The following is a 23,013-nucleotide window of genomic DNA, read 5'->3' on the forward strand; positions in this document are numbered from 1 at the left end:
TTCTAAACAAATAGTGTACTTAACCGAGTGTAAAATGTGTCCCACATGTCAAGTCGGTAAATCCAATAGAAAGTTAAGGAAACTTATATATGTATGATTACACATGCGATATTAGGAAGGGGAAAATACTAATGCATTATTTAAGTATATTGAAATGAATGTAGGACATGATTTTTTTTTTTTTGTCCTCAAAAAGGTACTGCAAGACTCTTGGGGGTGGATTTATCAGTGAATATGTTGAAAATTATGAACTTTGGTGGCAATTATTTTTAAATGTCACCTGTTTCCAGGTTTAAATGAATTTTGTTCAATCAAGTGTCTTTTAAAATTGAAATATTATGAGGTTTGATCATTTTAGTCAAAACATTTTTCTGCTGTATATTTATTGTATAATTAGCTTAATTTAGGTCATGTTGACATTTTCTTTTTTGATTGGCTGATGTGCTGCGTTTCGAAAATTTTTTTAAACTGAAGTATGATGAAGTTCAAAGAGTGTGAATGAAAGCACTAAACAATAACAATACATTTTTGGATTTTTACAGTTCCTGACATCCTTTTTACCCATTCACTGCAAGGTTTAGAGTTTTAAGTTTGTTTATTCCTTGTTCTGCTATTTTTTTGTTGTTATCGGCTGAACGAATGCTGTGGCTAGAAATAAAAAGTGTTTCCGAACATTTCAGTGATGTACCATTGAACACTTGCCCCTGTAAACAACAGATCTTCATATTTTTCTAAGATTATTGAAACCATCTCCCTAATGAAATGTTGGGACTTGCTATACAGAGTTCCAACATGCCCAAAAAAAATCAGGAGAAGAGTATCAAACATTGTCCTTCTCCTTTAAATTTTTTTTTTTTGTAGCAGTGTCCACCCCCCACCATCCCAAGAATTATACACACCAACTCTATGATCAACATACCTTGGAGAAAAAGGAATATTTTTGAGAAATGTCAATTTCAGGCCTAGTATATGCATGTTCACATTTTCAGCCATTCTGTATGCACATTATGGGGCTTGGTATTCCTAATATTTCAAATTATTATTGGGCCTAGAAACCACTTTATGTGTCTGCATCTGTACAGATATAGCATCTAGACAATGAGCTGAAAGATGAGTTTACCAAAGAAATATGAACTGTCATTATATGGGGTAAAACTGTAGAGGGAGTTTGATTTTACTGATATCAAAAATAATAGGAGCTAGGATCTTATCATGCCACACACTGTTATATGTTTTAAACATCTAATAGAACTCAAATAATAGAACTCCTTCACACTCTAAAAACTCAGTAGCAAGTAAAACAAGATAGTGGATATGCAGTTTATTATATCACTAAAATAACAAGCATAAGCTTTAATTCTGCCTTCTTCTTCATTCTTCCATTAAAAAAACTTATGCCTAATTAACTAACTAACTTACTTTCAAATAAATAAATAATGAGTCTGCACACCACTTTACTGTTATCTTGAGTAGCACTTCTGTCAAAGCTATAACACATATTTCCGCAAGGGGAATTCATAGTTTTGGAGTGTGCACACAGGTCAGATAGACAGGTCTATAACCACACACACTTTTACCAAGTAAGCAGGTTACAAAGGACAGAATACATGAGCATCTGAGAGACATTACAACACCTAGGAAGGATAGTCCTGTTGCTCAACATTTTTTCTGTTTCATGCTAGTGATCTTAGCAAGTTATTGTTCACAGTGTTATGGGATGTTAAAAATAAATTTATTGGGGGCTAAGACTTGAAAAACTGCTGATGAAAAGAGAGAGTTTATGTATTCTAAAATTTATTACTTTAAAGCCATGTGGACTTAACAATGAATCAAGTTGGAAATAGTTAATCAAATGATTATTTTATTGGTGTTATTAATTATGTATTTAATGTGCTTTGTGAGTGTCTGAATTATTCCCCCTAAAGGCTTTGCTGAGGTGCCAGGATTTGTTATGATTTTGAATAAATCTGCTGTTTTACTGCTGTTTTTTTTTTTTTTTTTTTAAACTTTAGTTGTATAACATACCTACAATATGAGCTTTGTTGTATGTTGCAGTCAGTTCTAGATATGTCCTAGAGTCTTGCTCGATGACACCATCCAGAACTTGAAGACCTTGCAGGAAATGGCTTATAACATAATACATGCTTGTAAAATGCACAGTGTAGTAGGTTGTGTGATCACCCTGCTCAAGCAGTGCTTTTGTTGCATAGATATGTCAGATGGAGTACTGCAATGCAGTTCAAACATCTGCGCAATATTTGTGTGGTGTGTGCCATGCTTCAAAATGTGGTGCTAAGTAAACAACTGGAGCAACAGATGAATATCTTGGCAGGGTATGACATACCAGTTGAACCAACAATAGAAGGTTAGGTTAAACATGCTTATACATGGGACTGGGCTGTCAGGTGATGGACACACATCAGCAGAGCCATATCTGAGGCAGAGGTGTGCACAATACACTTCAGTGCTGGCAAAGAGATGGCATCTCTTCCACAGTTATCAGCAATAACACAGACAACATGCAGCAAAATGATTCAAGCATTTTCTCATTCAAGCTGCGACGGTCACTGTGTGCACTGGCTATGCTATGCTTCAGATAATCATATGCACACATGTTGGGAGATGGGCAAGGCACAGTCATCTGTACTTGCACAACTGAGGACAATACAGTGCAGGTGAAACTAAGAACATGAATGGCATAGGGAAGGTGTAGAACTATTAGACTTTCAGTATGCACCTTGAAGGGGAGTATTGCACATTGATCCTGATGAGCATTGTTGTCCCCAAAATGGTCTTTACTTGCAAGCAGGGGGTTGTAGGCTATGTGCCAGAGGATAATAAAGGGGTAGAACTATGTAACTTTGTGAGTACAGCCTGATGAGGCACCCCAGATGTATAAACAGTGGATCACCAGTGCTCATAATCTGGAAGATGCCCATGACAAGCTTTGTGCCTACAGGTGACAGTGATCCCATCACACCAACAGTCTGTGAAATATGACTTGGGATGTTCTGTGGCCAACCTCGCTTTATCTGGACCATCCCCAGACATGTTATGGAGGGGCTATGTAAGCAGCTTGTCTCATGCAGGCAAGTAGGGCAACAACATTTGCTACTAATAATCTCAGCACCATTGTGTATACTATCTCCCTATACTCCATGCCACTGTCCACGTATTGCACATTGCCCTGAAATATACAGAGCACACACTAACCATCTCCCCAGGGTTGTATATCACAGCAAATTGTGCCTTTGTCACTGATCTGAATCTGCAGATTAATTTCAAATGTTATAACCATATTAAGGATGGCCCTGGAATCACAACAGTGCCTATTCCATCTCAGTTCTATCCACTATGATGGGTAAGAGCACCACTTAGGTGGTACACATTTCATGTATTGTGTGTGCTTGGGTCACAGATGGAGCCCATGAGGAATTCTTAAATAGAAAATGTGCATTGTACCCTGGTGAGGCTGTGTGCCTCTACAAGAGCTGCAGATTTGCTTGCTGTTGGCGATCCCTTCCAGTGTAGTGATACAGACAGTGCCAAAGTGTCAACAGTTCATACCACTTGGATGTTGTCATTGTTGTCATCGGCATGTGCCCTGGTGATAAAAGTCCTCTGTTATCCTATGTTGGACCCTCAACCACTGGAACTTATGAAAGCAGGAACATGCAAGATAAAACTGTCTGCCCATGCATGTGCCCTGTTTAAAACTACCCTTTTACTGCATGGTAATAAGCCTTAAAATGCAGCTGTAGCATATTTTGATATATACAACTTCTCATGTAGGTTGCTGCATTTGCAGACCAGCGGTACTGTACTTAGAAAAACAAGCATTCTTGTGGGACTTGGTCTGTCCATCGCATGTTGTGATGTACTAGACATTATAAAGCTGGTGTGTCTGAGATAACTAGCTATGAAAGGCAGTGTCCTCTAGCCAAAGAGTAATAACATAAACCCCTCAGCCTCAGCAATGTGTTTTAGTGCTTATGGCCTCTTCTCTGTTGTGGGCTTGTCTGTTGTAGTGTCTCATGTATTTTCCTTTCCATGAATATCATATCAGTAAACCTTTGACAGACCTGATACATAAACCTATTATATCTATCTACAGTATTTGCACCCTACAACAGTCCTTGGCCAGGAAAATGCTTGTCTCTTGCACCTTTGCCCATGATGTGGATGCCATGTGCACAGATGGGCTGCAATAGCACTTTTTACTTCAAGGTAATAAACTTTTCTAGGTGTTGCGTCCACTGGGTGGCTACATACATCTTTGGGCAAAACTTGCCAGTCATTTGGTATAGTATGCTGTGAGATTCCCATACTTCTGATTCTCCACAGATATACTTGTCTATCAGCCATAGGTAGTGCTGTGTACAACCTACCCCCATTTTCATATTGAATCTATGGCTATAGCATCTGCCACTATTTGACTCACTTAGTACTACGCATAGACTCCCTACACAGTTACATACTGTAGCCACGCCTCAACATGTGCCTCTAGCTCTCATTTGTGCCTGATTTTCCCTCATATTTTTGCCATATATATCATAAAATGTTGATTTTCTGGTAAATCACTGAGGTTTACAGTCATTTAATTCTGGCAGGCAGAGTTTCATAATTCATATTTTTCTGAAAATTCATGTTAATACAAAATCTGTTGTTCTAGTAACATTCTAAATGAATCATTCTAAATACATTGAGTAACACCTAAAAGTTGGTCCTAATTGTAGGCCTTTACTCCAAATTATTTTAGCTTTGGACCTGATTCTTGAGCATGTCCTTCATAATGCTTCCATTGTACATGACGGCAGAACCCCACCCCCCACACACACACACACACACTACAGCCACAGCCACAGGTGGATTGCAGCAACATGGTAGTGTCATAGGTTCACAGCTGCATGCACATCACAACATCAGCTTTCACATGACTGTCATTCTCCACTGAGGGGTGTTGGTATCTCAGAGGATCTTTAATAGGCAGGAATCTGCAAAAACTATCTTTATCTCTGTAGATCTACAGAATCTTTACAGAAATTCCTTTGGCTCTCATTTGTATAGTAATAAGCAGTAGTGTACAAAACAGTGCAGATGATTTATGTGCTCATACCAAGGGCCATTTACCATGGCAGTCATATTAAAAGGCTAACTAGTGCTGCTGTTAATTGAATTACTGCTGTAGTGTGGTGCAGTTCTCAGACATGCTGACATTAGCCATACATGTCTTGTGGCAATCATCATGAGTATCCATACGTGTTACAGTCATCATGAGATATGACCGGTATGCTTGTGCATAGGGTAGGGGTATGGCTGTAGCACCAAGTTACATTATTATATCCAGTTATACCAACAAAGTGCAGTTCTAGTGACATACAATAGTGCCACAATGCAGTGCTATATCATGTGGCACATTATCTATGAACATAACACCACAGGGATAGGGCTACCAGTTTGTTCCTCAAGCAGAACTATATGAGTAGCTACTTTAGGCATTGTAGTATGCAGAGCTCCACCTTGATGTGCCCGAGACAGAAAGTTTTTACTGTTCTTCCTTCACAGGAACTCTTAGGACAAATTGCTAGAGCAGCTTCTTTGTCTGTTTATTTGTTCATGAGTTTGAAATTTGTTAACTTGTAAGGATGGCTAGTACAAGACCCTCTTCAACCACTACCTGGATCATAAAACTAGACAACACAGAGACACACACACACACACACACACACACACACACACACACACACACACACACACACACACACACACACACACACACACACGTATGTGCCTCACAAGACATCTACAACAACTGGAAAGGCCACAGAAATACCTCACAAAGAGGATTACCGGCCTCAAACAGATGCCCTACGCAGACTGTCTCAAAAAACTCCAGGTTTACTCTGTAGCATATCGACTACTCAGAGGCGATCTCTGCCTAACATACAAAACTATGTCAAACCCAGAGCTGTTGGACATGCTCCATGTAAATAAATCCCAATTCCTCTGAGCTACGCGCTCTAGGGACCTAAACCTTGTCACCACAATAAACAGAACATGCTGGAGATTCTTATCTCAGAGACTTCCCATACTCTGGAACAAACTACCTATCTATATCAAACAAAGCTCCTCATTAGCACTCTTCAAGAAAAATCTCGATGATTGGATGGGAGATAGGAAATTCACCCCGGGGATCACTTCTGTGGCTCTGCTTGACAGGGGCACAGGAAAATAATTTTCTTGCATGGCAAAAGCCAGGGTGCTGTTTGCCTAGGCTTATATAGGCCCTAGGGCCAATAGCCTAGTACCTACCTATGAACCTATGAACATGATTTTCTTTATAGTTCTGTGTTCATTCATAAAATCCCATTTTTTAAACAGTAAAAAAAAACAATAATGGGAATTCTTTTTTCTATGTTGCTTCTCCTGCACTCCACTGATGTACTGTGTAAATGGGGGAACTCAAATCCCATATGCATGCACAATACATCAACCTACAGAAGACAACACAGAAGACAAGTGCCACTATACAAAGACATTAAGAAAGGGAAGTGATTTATTTCTTAAATAATGTCTGTATAATAGCAATAATCCACTCGTGTTTGTGTGTATTTCAGGAATTAACCACCATTGGCTTTGATTAAACACTTGGGCTTTTCCCTCATGATCAAATCACACCAGTCATGGGTAAATCGTGATATATCCTTGCACAGTTGTAGATTATTAATTAATTAGTGGGCAAAAAAGTAAAATAAGCAAAGATAATACAGAAACACTTAAAAATTGTCCCTTTTATTTTCATTACTCTGGTGCTCCCTTTATTTTTTATTTTAATGGAGAGAAATCTTGTAATTGGTAATTTCAGTAGAGACAGTATTACAAAAGGCAGGGTCTAGCTTTAAGTAAAATATTTCACAGGTGGCAATGGAGTATGTTGACCTGTCTGATTTGAAAGAGTATGATATGACTGTGTAGAAATTGGATGCCTGGTATGAACTAGCCATAATTGTGGATGATGCCACTGGCATTATGTTCTCTGGTACGTAGCACCGGCATTGTTCAGTGAACTGAGCTGGAGCTTCTCTGACATGCTTTGACAATAAGAGGCAAAGATTAGGAAGAGATGGTCAGACATGTTCTCCAAGCATATCTATTTTACTTTTTGGCAATACTATCCGATTTTGGCATTTTAATTGATTTACATCTACTCTTAGGAGTGACTACTTTGTGTATTTCTGTAATAGACAAACATAAGTGTACCATGGTTAGATGTGATAACTGGTGGTACTGACATTACCAGCTGAGTGGTGTGTAGGACATTTGTGCCATCCCACTGTAGAGCTGTGACTAGGTTTTTAATATAATTGTTTTTTTTTCTCATTGTGCTATGGTTTTAGAAGTCTAACTGTGGAAGACGAAGAGATAAGGTCACCCTCAGTCTTGAGGACAAAGCCTCTGCTGTTGGGTTACCAGTGGCCACCAAGGCTACCTCTCAGAAGGGAAAACTATGGTTTTCTTACTGGATGTGCCCTGGAAGGCTGCTCACTGGTGTCATCAGTGGACATTTGTAAGAAAGTGAGTGAAAGCATATCTTCTGAATTTGGGCAAAAGGGGTCAGCTCAGGTTCCCTGTTGTCAGCAGCACAGGCTGGAGGCAGCTGAGGGAAGGTAGCAACAGGATTCCTAACTTAAGGGCATGGTTGACCATCTAGCATGGTTTGCGGAGTCACATAGCTGTTAGGTCCTGCCTTTTGGGCCATTAGGAGAGCATCCACCCATAACATCAGCCACCCAGGTCAATGATGGCTAGGGATTTTCCTTTGTGGGTCCGATTTACATCAGCCATGCCAGGTCAATAATCTATCCCTATTCTGATGGTCTCCCTCCATAATGTGTCATTTCCATTGCTTGCCCATAGATAAGCCCTTCTCATCACCACTTGTCCACCCTTTGAATATCTGTGTCTAGCCATTCTCCACCCAACTTTCTGTGTGTGTCTACTAGCCCTGTTGGTGAAGTCTGTGCCTCATATTTGTCTGCTACTGCTACCTGGCATTCTCCCTCTATCTAATCCAAAGCCTCTCCTCACTACCTTTTTTGCTATTGATCTAAAGGGTACTTAAAGGAAATTTCTCTTCATTTCTCTCTAGCGATCGTACTTTATGGCTCCTGTTATATGTTTTCCTGTACTTGTTGTTCTTCACTTTGCTACTTCAATCTACACCATTTGCTTTCATTTATATAATGATCATTTGTCCACCTGATGTCCTATATGCTGCCACTCTTGTGATGCATGAACAGCAAATGCAGCTATTTGGTGCTACATTGCCTTACTTATGAAGTATTTTAAGTGACTCACCTATCTATTGTAGTGCTGCTGCAGTCATATAGAAGCCATGCATTAATTGTCCCATTAACTCTATGTTTCTCTTAAATTATGGACTCCTTTACTTGGTCTGCTGGTTCTACTCCATGCCAGTTACATATGTGTGTAGCTCTTCATGCAGCGATGCCCTCAAAAATGATCATTGCTGGTATGTAGTACTTATCTAGATCCACACATGTACACACACACACACACACACACACACATACACACACACACACACACACACACACACACACACACATATATATATATATATATATATATATATATATATATATATATATATATATATATATATATATATATATATATATATATATATATATATATATATATATATATATATATATATATATATGTGTGTGTGTGTGTGTGTGTGTGTATAGATAGATAGATATAGATATATGTAACATGGGTCCTGGTAACTTTGTTGAATGGTACAGTGGTACTTTGGTCGACATCTTTTTAATCAACACAGTTTAATCAATTAAACAGATGGTCGATAGACATGCAAGATCGGCAATCTCTGGGTGGGGGAATATATTCTTTTCCCTAGGATTGTGCAATTTTGGAGTCAGAATATATAATTATTAGGGGTATGGGAGGTACATGTGGGCAAGTGATACTTTTCTTGTATTTTTCTTTTTAAGTTTTGCATGCACTGAGTAATTCAGGCATGTATAGTAATGTTTCACTGTGCATAATGTCAATTAATTTGTATACACATTATGTACATAGACATAAATAGTATTCAATCAATTTAAGTAGCTATATATATATATATATATGTACAGAGAAATTGTATGTATGTTTAAACAGTACCATGTATTGTGGTCAAAGTGCACTTTTATCAAGTGCATGTTACTCAAATCCAGGTGACTGAACAGCATGCACATCAAAATGAGAATGCACTGAAAGTGGTTTTCAACAGCGAGACTACAGAATACGGGGACTAAGTAGTATTTGCACTGCTTTTTCCCCAATGTTGTGCGATCTTGGAGTAAGGATATTTAAATGTGTGAAAAAAAAAACATTTAAATCTGTCCATCCATCCAACCACAACCTTGTTTTCTCATTTTTGCACATGGGATTGGGGTGTCACTTCAACAGTGACAATCATCTAGACTCAAGGTTTACACTACTTGGTGGCTAGCCCTGCCATAGTAGTTTATTTGTTTAATTATTTACTTATTTATTGGCATTTGTTTACTGGGATAGTCCACTGGGCCAAGAAGAGCCTATTTTCAGTGATGTCCCAGGGGGAAAAGCTCCACAAGAAAATGTATTAAGTGTATACAGAAAGGCACATAAACATATTACAAAGTGATATAATTAAAGTTTTCATAGAAATATGAGTAAAGATTGTATCGACTATCTAGCATGCAGATAGAAGTATGGGTAAACATTATGTCAGATTTGTAGCATACACATTTTACAAGGGTTCTGAGCTCCCATTTCTAAAGATCAATTACTATCTGCCAAGTTACAAGAGTTGTAGAGCATGAAGGATGCAGAGAAAAGTTAGTGGTAGAAGAAGGGAGTGTAGAAGAATTTAAGTGGTAGGACGAATATTGTTAATACTAAAAGGTGAAAAAAGGAGAGAAAGGGTAGCTGGGTAAAATGTAAATAATGGTTATTAGAAGTTGGCAGTGAGAAGACTGTTGGTTGTTGGATGCTTTAGGGGATAAAGGGAATGATAGGAGGGTGGTGACAGCTAGGTTATGGAAGGAGGAGGCTTAGTACAATTACAGATCCAGCTAGAGAGTGCAGGTATGCATGCAGAGATGCTTTGAAGGAAATAAGGCTTTGAGTAGTGCCAATAGTTAGAGGAAAGGCACTCCAGGTTTTTGCTATTGCCCAGTAGTACAAAACTTGACCAGCTGGTAGCTTGAGTTTATGAATTTGCAGGAGATATAGATTTTCTGATCTTAGGGACCTATTTGGACTGTAGTGGGAAAATAAGGATTTAAGGGCAGGACAGTCTTGAGGTTTGAAGACTATTTTGTGTGTGATAGTTAATTGGAGATATGTGAGGTAGTGGGGGAACTCAAGCCAGTTTAGTGACTTTAGGGGTGTGTAATGGTGGGTGGGTGGATAGGCATGCATCTGCTGAGAATTTATTGATTTTGTTATAGCATGTTTCCCACTTAGTTCTGAGTGAGGACTGAAGGTTGGTTAGCAGGGAGATGCATAGACAAGAGAAGGATTTTGATAGGTGGAAGAAAGTATTTGTCTAGTGGGGGGAGAAAGGAAATGGTTATGTCTGTAAAGAAGGCCCAGTTTTTGGTGGGTCTTTTTGATATTATGTAAAACATGTAGGTCAGATTTTATGCTTTCATCAGTAATGATTCCCAGCAGTTTGGTGTGGCTTACTATGTTTTGTGCAGTTAAGGGAAGTATGATAAACTGAGATATGCTGACGGAAATATTTTTGTTGGGAATAAATAATGAGAGTTTGGTTTTGTTGGGAATTAGAGATGGATGGTTATTGTGGAGCCACATTTCTATGGAAAAAAATGCAGATCGGGTGATGTGTTGCAGTTGTGATGTATTTTCAGTAGAACATATAATGGTGGAGTTGTCTGTGTTTTGTATGAGAGATCCCTGACTAAATGATGAGTGAAGATTATTGTTGAATATGTTGAAAAGAAGGGGTCCTAATATAGAGCCTTGGAGAACATCAGTGTAGTTGTGAATATATGGAGATACAGTGTTGTGCCATTTTAATACCTGCTCTCTGCCAGATAAGTAACTTTTGAACCAGATGAGAGATGGAGCAGATAAACTGATTGATGAAAGCTGTGACAGAAGGAATGACTGAGAGATAGTATCAATGGCTTTTGATAAATCTAAGAACAGAATGGACACAAACTTACTGGAGTTGAGGGCTTTGTTGACTAAATCCATGAAGGATATTAGGGGAGCTGATATGCTGTTACCTGGTCTGAAACCATGTTAAGTTTGGGATAGGATTTGATTACTATGAAGGAACTGCACAAGTTGCATGTGAACATGTTTTTCAAGGAGTTGGGAGATGGGAGATAGAATAGCTGGGATGGAAATTAGAGATATCAGTTGAGCTGCTGCCTTTGTGGAGAGGGTAGAATATAAGCTGTTTTCCAGAGGTTGGGGTTGTAAGATCCTTGGATGAATCTGTTGCTGAGTATGCTAATAGGGTAGGCTATGGCTTCTGCAGCAATTTCTAGGTAATCTGTGGGTAAACTGTCTGGTGCATTGGAAATGGGTTTTAGTTTAAGAAATAGTATTTTTATGGTTGAGGTTGGGATTGCGGTGAGTTTGAATTCCAGGAAGGAAGGAGACTGGAACTGTGAAAGGTAAGGAAAGGAAACATGTTTTGATTGGGAATGTTTGTTGTAGGGAGGGGATGTAAGAAGTTGGCTGTAATATTAGTTATCTTGCCTATGAAGTATGAATTAAAGAGACTTGCTATTTGTTCTTGTTTTGTCAGGGTAAGGGCAGGGGCTGCTTTTTGCACCTGGGTTTAGCAGAGTTCCAATGGAAGTCCAAAATCGTTTGGGGTTATGCTTAATTTTTATTTTATTTATTTATGTATTTATTTATTGAAGCTTTAGGTAGTATTCTTTCTTCTCTATGGATACAAGCCTTTTTACCTGGTTGTGAAGTTCTTTGAACTTTATCAGGTCAGAATCATTTTTATGTTTTTGCTATAGTTTCCAGGTTTTGTCCCTGGTAATCATTAGGTCTTTTGTAGGTCTAGTTTGCCATGGAGCTGGCTAGTATTCAATCTTTTTATTCAGGAAGGGGTGCAAAACTGTCTAATATTTTTATAAAGGTTGTTTTGAAATAGTACAGAGTGTCATCAAGGGGGAAGGGATTGTAGGTTATTCTGGCTGATACTTTCCAGGATGTGGTTGAATGTCTGTGCATTAAAGCGGGATTGGTTTCTAACATGCTTGAGGTGATGCATTTTATGGAGAGTGGGTGTAGTTTGAGTAATAAAGGAAGGAAGGTGATCACTTAATGATTTAGGGAGGGTAATGGCTGCTGTCAGAAACTTGAATCCAGTCTAGGATGAAACCTTCCTTTGTACTTTTATTATATCTGGTGGGGGTGGTGATGAATTGGGTGAAGTAAAACAGGTTTATATTAGAGGATGGAGTTTTTGAAATAATATTTAACCAGTTGATGTTAATGTCACCAAGTATTATGGTTTCATTTTTTATGGTATGGGAGACCCAAGATAGTATATCTTCCAAAATTGGTATATTATTACCAGGGAGAATATATAAGACTATGATACAAAGAGTTTTTGAGTTATTTATTTTTAGGAAGGAGACTAGAATTTCAGTGTTGGAGAACTGGGGGAGGGGGGGTTGATCACTATATGGGTATAAATTAAGGGTATTAGGGAAGAGGATGGCAACACCACCAACTTTTTGCTGGGTTACTGACTCATTAAAGTTAGGTTGGAGGAAATCTGAATCTTTTATATTTGGTTTTAGCCAGGTCTCTGTAGTGGCAAGGGCATTGGGTTTATTACGAGCTAGCAAGGCTTACAAGTTGGTGGTTTTATTGTGAATGCTCTGCAAATTCAGAGCTGCAATATGCAGTGATTTGTGGCAGGTAGTTGGTTGGATATAGTAGAGAGATTGGTAGTAGTAGGACCTGGGTTGGGATGCATGTCACCACAATGGTTTAGTAGAGAAACAATTTCAAGGTGGGAATGTGTGAGAGTAAAGGTGATAATGTGGGGAAGAAGGGAGAAGATATGCCATGGAGAGAAGGTTGTGCAGTTTGTAGAGAAATAATAAGTATCATGGAACAGAGAAGTGAAATTATTTGATACAGACTAAGATGTATTTCTAAGTAGCTTTCTGATGGGGTGGATAGGATGCTGGTTATAAATGTGTGTGTGTGTGTGTGTGTGTGTGTGTGTGTGTGTGTGTGTGTGTGTGTGTGTGTGTGTGTGTGTGTGTGTGTAGTCAAAGTTAAGGTGGAACTGAATGAAGAAGGTTGTAGGGATAGGGATAGCAGTAGAAAGTATGAGATAGGAAGAGTAAATATATGAAGTGGAGGGGGGCCATAGGTATGGTTAGTACTAGTAGTAAGAGGTGGATATGGGAAAAGGGAAGTATATAAAATGTGATTGGTTGGTTTGTGGTGGTAGGTTTGGCTAAGGGATATGCGTTTAGGTATAGTGGGGGTGGGTTTGAATAGGGAGTAGGGTAGGGGAGCACAGTGTGCCCGAGCAGAGTGCTGGTGAATGGAGATGGACCAGAGCCTTCGGGAACAATCAGTCAGTAAGTTTGGTCTTAGGAGTACTTTGTACTAAATCTGACCATCAAACTGAAGTATTGTACTAATCCCAACCAGAAAACTGCACAAAAAATGTGCTGTGCTCCTATGTGAGCAGAAGGAGAGTGATAGAGGCTGATAGCAAGAGTAAGTTGAGTAGAGAAAGATAGCTAGTCTGAGGGTAAGGAAAGGGGGAAAACAAACAATAAGCTAAGTGAGCTGGTTGAGGAGGATGAGGTAGAACAGGAAGTAGAAATACAGTGATGGGATTTAACTAGCTGGGCAGGCAGGTAAAGTAAACGAGAATCAAAGAGTCTCCACTAATTGTGGGGTGTAGCAGCATGGGGGGCAGGGGGGACAAAGGCAGCCTGCTGGTGTGCAATGAATGACAAAGGGCTGAAACTATTGCATAAGATGCAGATTAAGATGGCATGTACAATGTTTAGAAGGTATTTGTAAAAGGCAGCAGAGTTTAGGCTTCCAAGAAAGAGACAAACAGAATTGCAGTTCCACAGCTGAGCTGGCAGGGATGACTAAAATGTTTGTGATTGCAGAATAATGTTTAGAAGGTATCTGCAAAACAGCAACGTTTCAGCTTTCAGGAAAGAGACCAGCAGGATTGCAGTTCCACAGCTGGGCTGGCAGGGGTGACTAAAATGTTTGTGATGCAGAATCTCTTTTTTCTTTTTCTTATTTACAATTCACAGTTATAACAGTAAGTAAAATGGTCCAGAGTCATAGCGTGCATATCATCAGTAATGTGAGTGGGTTTAGTAAAGGAAGCATAGGGAAAAGATGGCAGAGAACGCTAGCTGTAGTTCTTCCACATCACACACTCACATGCACATTGACACCTATGGCCAATTTAGAGTGCCTAATCCACCTACTGCATGTCTTTGGAATGTAGGAGAAAACTGGAGCACCCAGAGGAAACCCATGCAAACACAGAGGACATGCAGTCTCCACACAAAAAGCACCACAGCCAAGAATTGAACTGGTGAACCTCCTGCTGTGAGGCAACAGTTTTATTCACTATGTATATTTTTCTGCATTTTCAATAACTCCAACTTTAGAAAGTGTTGTTTTATGAGAATGAAATTTGACTGGTTATGAATAATCTATTCAAACACAGCATGTGTGTCGTATGTATGTATGTGTGTGTGTGTGTGTGTGTGTGTGTGTGTGTGTGTGTGTGTGTGTGTGTGTGTGTGTGTGTGTGTGTGTGTGTGTGTGTGTGTGTGTGTGTGTGTGTGTGTGTGTGTGTGTGTGTGTGTGTGAATGCGAGTGTGTGTGTTTGTGAGTGAGTGAGTTCATTTTTGTTACATTCTTCTTTTTGAATGACTAGTTTGGAGAGTGAAACAATTGAGACTATGCAGTAAGGGTTTCTTTGTCTCTCTCTTTCATACACACACACACACAAATTCAAATAAATGCATGCACACACACATACACACACACACACACACACACACACACACACACACACACACACACACACACACACACACACACAAACACACACACGTACATGCGGATACAGACATACAGACACACAAACATGCATTCTGCAATATACTGCAGACATCTCTGGAGCAATTTTTAAATTGCTTGTATAAAATTTCTTCTGTCAAATTGCTTCTCTGTTATAGCTATACATAACGGGAATTTTGAAATAAAAGTATTATACCATGGTACCTCCTGTATCTCAGGGAGAAGAAAGCAGAACAAAAATGTCACAAAATGTTAACACTCCTTAATGCATATGCAAATATTGCTTAAGGGGGTGTTATTAAAATGCATTAGCTACAGCATCATTTCCTTGCCTTAGGTAGTGTGTTAGTTTCTGCTTGTACTTAGAAATGTACATAGATACTGCAGTACATATGATTAATTCTCTCTGTTTCAACCTACATACAAAGCAGGCAAGTTTTCTGGCCATTATTTAATTCAGCTAAAAGATTTTGCAGTTTCCTTGGTTGTATAATGAGTGGAAGCAACTTATTTTTTATTTATCTGTTCTCTTAAGACAGATGAGATGAGACATGAGATAAATGTGTAGTGAATGTAGCTGATATTTTTTACAGGCATTAATAGGGGTTAGAAAAGGAAGGTGAGTTAGGAGGAAATGAAAACTCCAGTGTGGCAATAAACAGAAGTAGCCAAGAATGAAGCATAGTTTTGTGCAGTGCTAACACTCATGGTAATAACTAAGTCAGCCACTGACAGTGTCCATGAATGAAGACAGTGAATATATTCATGCTGAAATAGGATGCATCACCAAGAACACACCTGCAATTTTCTAAATTTAAAGTGTTTGAATGGAAAGGAAATTTACAGAAGAAGTTAAAGAGGTGTGGTTTTATGTGAAGTAAATATAAGATACAGAATGAAAAAAGTTGGACAGAAAATGGTGGTCAGACTTGAGATAATGGTTACTTTCTGAACTGGACATGATGGCCAGGGACTTATGAAGGATTTATGATGGACTACAGAGTAAAATCACTATACATATACTGGGCTGCTACACAGTGTGGCCTGATGCCTGTCTGTGGTATGGGACATGTGTGTGTATGGCCCTACAAACATGTAAGCCAATATGGTAACATACAGTGGAGCAGCATGTAGCATCAGATAGGATGGGACCTAGAACTATGACATCTACCGCAGTCCACATGGGTCATACGGAGGTTATATGGGCAAAGGGTATGGGGAGGTGTCTGACATCAGACAGCATGCTTCAGTATGCTAATGGGGGTTGTAGTGAGTGTGGATGTGATCATATGCATCATACAACACACACACAAAACACAGGGTGCCAGTACTGACATGCATGGGTGCATTTCTGCACAGGTGTGTGGTGGTCGACTGTGCCAGACAACTATACAAGGTTAGGTGATGGGTATACCTTGGCATCAGGCTACATGACAATGGTCTGCATTGTGGCTCAGGGCTGTAATTTTTGCATTTGCCCACACAGGTGAGTATTGTATCCCCCATCCAGTCACCTGGGTGACTATTGTGTGTGGCTAATGCTGTGCATCACTTGCCAAGCATGTGTTCCGTAGTCCATGACATGGATGGTGTCTTGGATGTGAACGCCTCCAACATGCATGTACAGTGACATGTGGGACTGTACCTGGGGTGTCTGGCCCATGTTGTGTACACAGATTATCATCAGATGTGCCAGTCTTAGCCACCTGTGGCAGGAGGAGGTAATGGACAGCAGGTTTACCCTGCACCTACATTGATAGCATGCTAACGGCATTCCCTGGTGTGAGTGGCATCTGTCCATACAGGGCATGTTCTCAGGCATGGTATGTCCTTTGTGGGTCACATGTGATGGCACCACGTGTGTTTCAGGTGTCCAGTGGGGAACATGGGGAAGGTGCACTGTCTGCATGTACGTGCCTATTGGACAGATAGACAGGGTGCCATGCCCTCTGTAGCCCACTGTAGCCCACTGCAATCACTCCATAGTTACTATCAGTGGCCAATATGCAGTGTACTACCCACATATTGGCTGTTTCCTAGGCATGTGTGTGTGTGTGCATGAGAAATGGGTTGAGAGTTTGCTCTGGGTAATACTGGGGTTGCTAACTGTGATTGCCTGGCCTTGATGTCACATGTATGGGTATGGATTTGCACCCCAGCATCTCGGCTTTTTCACATCTGTTATTCATGTATGGTGGACATTGTGATATATAGTAGGGCCACCATATAAGAAATCTGCCAAACCCGCTCCACATTGGGCCCAGTTGTCACACACTCACACCCACCTTCACAGAGGATACAAGTTACAAATACACACCTGTCATGTCTGGAAGTAGAACTCCTACCTAACTAGTTTATTACACAACAGCACTATGCAGTTATAGTATGCACCACAGAGATTAGTGGAGTACTCTTTCCCCAAAGGTTAAGGCTAAAATGCATTGCTCCCTACACAGACAGTGACATACCTACACAAAACATCCACAACCAATATGTGCGGGTATAGAACCCCTAACACAAGTCTATATCACACTAAAGCATGGAGCTGTTATAGGATGCACCATGGGAATTACTGGAGAACTCCTTTCCCAAAAGTGTATTTCACAATGAATGACATCAGCAGGATTGCCAAAGTAGGGCATTTGAAATGAACTGAGTGTGGCTAGCCTAAAGTGCATTGCTTCCTACACAGACATTGAACCACACACAATAAATCCACAACCAACATGTGTGGGTACAGAACCCGTAACAGAGATCTATATCACACTACAGCATGGCTCTGTTATAAGACGCGCCACAGGGATTATTGGAGAACTCTTTCCCCAAAGGTGTATTTCACAATGAATGACATCAGCTGGATTGCCAATGTAGGGCATTGGGAATGTACTGAGTGTGACTAGCCTAAAATGCATTACTCCCTACACAGACATTGAAATACACACAGAACTTCCATAACTGCCATGGGTGGGAATAGAACCCTTCCAGGGTTCTATATCACACTACAGCAGTATGCAGTTATGGCACTCGCTATGGAAATTACTGGGCTGCAGTCATCACAGAGGTGTACTTCTAGTTGAATAACATCAACAGCCTTGCCAAAGTTGAGCATTTGATTTGTGGGGAGTGTGACTACCCTAAAAAGCATTGCTCCCTACACAGACAGATATACACACACACACACACACACACACACACACACACACACACACACACACACACACACACACACACACCAGGTCTGGGATTAGAATACCTACCTAACTAATTTATCACACTACAGCAGTACGCAGTTACAGGATACGCTACAGAGATTACTGGACTGCAACCTTCACACAGGTGTATTTCTAGGTGGATTACATCAGCAGCCTTGTCAAAGTTGAGCATTTGAATGGTGGGGAGTGTGACTACCCTAAAAAGCATTGTTCTCTACACAAAGAGACACACACACACACACTTGCCAGGTCTGGAATTAGAACATCTACCTAACTAATTTATTACACTACAGCAGTACACAGTTACAGGATGCATTATGGAGATTACTGGGCTACAACTTTCACAGATGTGTATTTCTATGTGGATGACATCAGCAGCCTTACCAAAGTAGTGCATTTCAATTGTAGGGAGTGTAACTACCCTAAAAAGCATTGCTCTCTACACTGACAAAGACACACACAAACACACTTGCCAAATCTGGGATTAGAGCTCTTATCTAACTAGTTTATCACACTACACCAGGATGCAGTTATGGGACGCGCCACAGACATTACTGGGCTGCAACTCTCCCAAAGGTGTATTTCACAGTGGATGACCTCAGCAGGCTTGTCATTGTAGGACTATGGGGAGGGCAGTGTGTGTGTGTATGGGCCATAACCCATTCATCTAGAGGTTGACACACCACATGCGGCCACACACAGGGTCATATTTCACAAAGTACATGTATACAGATGCTAGATGACACATTCCTTGTACAGTCATGTTGCACAGCTAGCACGTGCACCACATAGTCTGTACTGCTGACAGATACCGGTGGCTAGTATCTACAGTGAGTGACATCTGAACCTCATGTGGTTGTGGCCCTTTGGCTGTGTGCTGGGTGGGACAGGCCTGGATGGCTCCTTGTCAGTCACCCTCTTCCACATATCTATGCACGTCTACCTTTGGCTTATTATAGTGTGGTGTCCTTAGATATATGTCTGTATTCCTGTCCACTCTGTGTGGAAAGCATTTGTGGTGAATACTAAGGAGTGTCTGCACTAACATCTGCGACTGCCAGTCATGTCTGGTCCAATGGTGTTTGCAGATAGGGCCTTCATGTGTTTATGTGTGTGAGCATGCCCAGTATGAGCATGCCCAGTATGCCCATCTTTTATTGAATGTGTTGATCAAGTCCAGGCAGTCTGTATTGCAGTGTTGACCTGTGTTGTACACCTACAACTAGCATACTGTTTCTGCAAGGTATTCGTCGATCACATGGCATTGACTGTTACTACGTTTCTACATGGGATGGGAGGCACACGTGCCTATTTCTACATTTCTTCACAGGATTGGGGGGGGCACACCTGACTGTTACTACATTTCTACGTAGGATGGGATGGGGAGCACCTGACTATTTCTACATTTCTACACAGGCTTTGGGGGGGTGGGCACACCTGACTATTACTACATTTCTACATAGGATGGGCAGGCACACCTGACTATTTCCACATGTCTACACAGGATTGGGGGGCACACCTGCCTGTTACTAGATGTCTACCTAGGATGGGGAGCACACCTGACACCTGTACACATTTGCTATGACTGTACTGGTATGTCATGTACTTCATTTCATTCTGTAGTCTTACCTATAATGCTGCCTAGAGGCATACCAGTGTACTACAGATCTTAGCTTTTATTTACCTACATACTGGTTACAGACTTCCTACCCTTCAGAACTGTCATCTCACTGCCTGACCTGCTGTCATCTGTCTGTGTAGGCCTGGGGGTTACTCATAGGCATTATTCAGAGGTCATAGCACAGCCTTTGTTTGTGTTTGTCTACACTAGTCCTGCTGGCTGTGACTGTTGTTGGGTATGTGAACCCCCCCTGACTAGCATGTGTGAGTCACTTATCTTGTGGGTGTCCCAGTATTGAAGGTGGTGCTGCAGGGATACCTATGTCAGATGCACATAGTACACTCCATACACATGAGAGCACAGGTAATGTAATGTTTGGCATCCCTTTTACTGTATGTGAGAGTCAGAGAGAGTTGTCAGTCCCTGAGTCCCTCCTGTGTCAGTGTATGTGCTATACGTTGCCTCTTTGCCAAGGCAGGGCATACTGGGCACATCTCCTTCTGCCAACTGGGGCAGGCTCAGGTTGATCCTCCTCCGAGTCACTCTGTGCCTGTGCAGGCCTTGGCAATGGTAGGGGGCTGTGTGGCCCTGCCCCATGACACATACGAGGACAATTTGGGTACATGTAGCTTGTGAGTACTGCAAGGCTCCACCGGGTGTGTTCAGGCACCAAAACCATGACTTGAGCATCCCAAACACATGCTCTACTATAATTCTGGTCTGTGCATGTGCCTCATTATGGAGTTCTTATTCATGTGTGTGTGTGTGTGTGTGTGTGTGTGTGTGTGTGTGTGTGTGTGTGTGTGTGTGTGTGTGTGTGCATTTCTGATGGGTGTCATCAGCCACGGCTCCAGTGCATATCCAGCATCCTCCACTAGGTGACTGCCAGGGTTGTCCCCATTGGCAAATCTCTGGTACAGCTGCATCAGATGACAGATGTGGGAATTGTAATAGCTTCCAGGGCAGCCAGCACACACATTCATTATTATGCCCTGGGCATTGCACATGACCTGGCAGTTGATGGAGGGGAAGCCCTTGCAGTTGATGTAGATGCTACCCCGCTCACCGGGTGGTGCTTTGATGCATATGTGCATGCAGTCTATAGCACTCACTATCTCAGGGTGTTTTGCTATTTGGTGGAACAGTTGCATATTGCTGGCCAATGCCTCATGGGTGTTGGGGAAATATACGTGCTCACCGACATGTGCTGTCATGGCATCCAGGAAGTGGTAGAGTACCCTGGATGCTGATGCCTGTGAGATCCCTATCATATCCCCAGTTGGCCATTGGAAGGTACCTGTAGCTAGTATTTTTAGGCCTACACATACCTTGGTATCCACTGGGATAGGTTCCCCTCTCTTAGTTCTGTGTGTGAGGCGTGGCCAGCACACCTCAACAATTTTCTGTAAGAGGTCCCTGTCCACCCTATAGCACTCCACTATCTCCAGCTCATGTAGCCCCTGGTGGGTTACCTTGGGTCTGTACACTCTTCTCCATCTCCTCCCTCTGGGTTTGTCAAAAGCATTCACATCCTCACCACCCTCAGCCTCTTCCACAAGTTGTTGTATGATAGCTATTGCAGCCCCTATCATTTTGCTATTGTGAGTGTTAAAAGTTCCCTGCTTGTTTTCACCAGTGGTGTAGAGTATGGGAAAAAACAGACGGGAAGGTGTTTGCTTAGTTTATAGTAGTGTTCTGGGCTGGGCTGGACTGCTGCCTGTGTAATTGGCTGATTCTGATACATTTCACCTGTCAGCTATGCCAGCTATCCTTGATTAGATTCCTACTGCTGTTTTCTCTTCCCATTGCCTTCCTGTTTAAGCCCGAAGGGGGCGCGCCATGCAAACAGAGTGCTCAAATGTGCACAGTGCTGCTATTTCCTGGTTTATCTTTTGTTTTCTGCCTTTAAAACCTGGTGAGTGACATGCACAGCTACTTAGGCATTGTAAAGAGAGCTAGGCAGGTTTAGACACACCCCCTAGCTTGGCTGTGCTAAGCTTGGTGCAAACCCGAGCCACAGGGCTCCAATCTGCTTACAATAGGCCTGACCCCCCCCCATGATGTACACCTAACTCCTTGGCTTGCACCAAGCTATTCCTACTCTTAGACTGTTGGGACCTGACTCACATGCTGGGGAAAACTGGGATTCACTATCCTTCCCCTCATTTGCATAGGATTGCCTGCTAATGCATAGTTACATGTCTCACACTGAACCTCCCCCTTAGCAACCACTACTCACTGGCCATGTTGTCTTCTGCCTGCCATTGCCTTGCATGGCAGAATACTGATTTTAGTTAGAATGCTTAATTTAGGTTCATTTTGTTATCCCCCCGATCCTGTTTGCTCGCCGCTGCCCTACGCTTAAACAGCCGAGATCGGCTAAAAAAAATACAAGTTGCTTTTTGTGTTTTTTTTTTTTACTGTTTGCAATGCCAATGGCCTTATACTTGGCTATTGGCATGATTACTACATGATATGTAGCCTTTATTTGGAGCTGTCAAAGCTCTGTTTTGGGTTTTGCAGAAATGTACTCGGTTACTAACCGAGTACATTTCTGCAGACAGCACTGGTCCTGCATGGATGATTGTAAGCTTCCTGGATTGCAAAATCACCTCATTTGCATAGATTTCTCCTGCAAATGGGGTGATTTGCATACAGGGGCTTAGTCCATGTAGGATTAGTGCAGGAGCGCTCGTGCATGCCCCTGCAGTCTGTTTCTGGATCGCACGGCAGACATATTGCCTGCTGGAGTTCCTGCACCAATCTTGCACGCTTTGCAAGCTTTAGAGAATCCGGGGGTAAGTGTATTTGTGTTGATGTCTAAATGTCAAACGTAAGTGTTTTTGATTAGGAATTTAACTGAATGTGGAATATGTGTTTTTATTAGTATTGTGTGTAGATATTTGTTTGAATGAGGTTTTGGTGGAATTTAGTTGTATTTTAGTGTTGTGGATGTGAAGAGTAGGAAACTGGATTGAGGAAGGAAAGCGTTTTTTTCTGTGAACTCTAGCAACAAGTGTTCCA

This window comes from Protopterus annectens, chromosome 2.part0 (assembly GCF_019279795.1).
Source record: "Protopterus annectens isolate FY-2018-M chromosome 2.part0, PAN1.0, whole genome shotgun sequence".
In the NCBI taxonomy this organism is placed as follows: domain Eukaryota; kingdom Metazoa; phylum Chordata; order Ceratodontiformes; family Protopteridae; genus Protopterus; species Protopterus annectens.